This window comes from Salminus brasiliensis, chromosome 24 (assembly GCF_030463535.1).
Source record: "Salminus brasiliensis chromosome 24, fSalBra1.hap2, whole genome shotgun sequence".
In the NCBI taxonomy this organism is placed as follows: Eukaryota; Metazoa; Chordata; class Actinopteri; order Characiformes; family Bryconidae; genus Salminus; species Salminus brasiliensis.
In genome coordinates, this window is record NC_132901.1 from 22,870,568 (window position 1) to 22,872,153 (window position 1,586).

At 39.7% G+C, this 1,586-nt stretch overlaps 1 long non-coding RNA gene across 1 annotated transcript; it reads right to left on the reverse strand.

Annotated features, from left to right (window-relative positions):
* Positions 1 to 836: 836 nt before the first annotated feature.
* Positions 837 to 1,286, reverse strand: LOC140547125 (uncharacterized). The gene is made up of 3 exons (XR_011978396.1): positions 1,232 to 1,286; positions 1,111 to 1,125; positions 837 to 881 (listed from the first exon to the last, which is right to left on the reverse strand). It is a non-coding gene; the product is annotated as an uncharacterized lncRNA (long non-coding RNA).
* Positions 1,287 to 1,586: the final 300 nt, after the last annotated feature.

Genomic DNA, 1,586 nt, shown 5'->3' on the forward strand with positions numbered 1-1,586 from the left:
TCCTGCCCTTTTTCTATATTGCTTATAAACAGTGTTTATACTGCTGCTTCTCACAGCTGTGGTGGTGCAGTGGAAGTACACTCCCATTACCAGGGTTGGGAGTTCAAGCAATCTCACCAAGCACACACCATAAAAGGGGTAGTTTCATTTAATAATAATAAAGCAAGCAAGTTTAATTGCACTTAAGTCCAAACCCTACACCATACTGTAACAATGAGTCCTCAGTGGTTTCTGTGTTTGAGTCAGACAAGCCTAGAGAGAGAGAGAGAGAGAGAGAGAGAGAGGATGGACTGTACCGCTGTTTGCTGCTGAGGAGGCAGGATCTGGCGGTTAGAGGCTGCAAGATATGGAACTCCCTTTTTGAAAGAAAATAATCATAGAAATATGATTAGTATGTATTATATAACAAAATGTAATAAATATTATAAAACATATGCTGATATATATTTACATGCATTGACCCTCATCTGTATTTGCATAACTGCCAGCACTTTCACAGTGCCAGCATGCAGGAAATTTACCATCATAGGTGGGTAAGCCATTCCAGGCTGTGGAGGCAGTGGGACCTGAGGGTTGGGCATCGCGAATGGGGCACCAGCTACAGGAGGCTGGAACATGTATGGAGGAAACGCAGGCAGCATCTACAAGCCAAAAGAAGCTTCTGTCATTACTGATTCTGGTCTCTTGTGCCTCCATGCCTTCCAGTGTAAACCTAAAGAGAGTCTTCCTACCTGAGCAAAAGGTGCCTGTCGAATTACAGCTCCACCAGCAGGGAGCAGCGCTGGGTTCAGGCCTCCAACCACCAGCCCTTGGCCGAGTAAGCCGCCATTAAGACCATTGACTAGACCACCACCATTCAAACCACCAACCACAAGCAGTTTCTAGACGATAAAGCTAGTTTAAGGTACAGACTCTGACAATACTGCATGAGTGGGCCTGACTAATAGGACTATATAGACAGATTGAAGCATATACACATATTACATGTATTTACAAGTGAATTTATTTTTAGCTTATAGATAAATACCAGTACAAATACCTTCAGAGATACATAGAAAAAATTAATTACTAAGATTACTTCAAAAATATACAGTTAAACAGTTGTCCTACCTTTGCTGAGGTCATCTGTAAGGGAAAACATCAAGGTAGTTGATTAACATTATTAAGAAAATTACATTAATATAAAAAGTTGGTAATATTAAGGAATTTTAAAGAAGGTACATCAACTTACGTAGGCAGCAGAGGCCAGGAAAGAGACGAAAAGAATAAACTTCATTTTGTAGTCTGAAAAGACAAGAATGAAATGGGGTTAAAAAAACTAACCTAAGTCTAAATACATAAAGTAATACACACCAAATACATAAAAATATTGTGACATTTTTATATTTTAACCTAAAATATGATATTAGCACAGCATAGCTGAGGAGGCATGGTGGTGCAAAGCCTTTTCACCTGAAAGCTAGCCCCCATCACAGTGCTCACAAACTGCTCACAAAATATCCCACAATGCAGTCTAGCTGTCATGTAGTACAGAATTCATCCAAATATGTTCAGTTCTTGCATCTTTAAGCATTTTTTGCACTGCT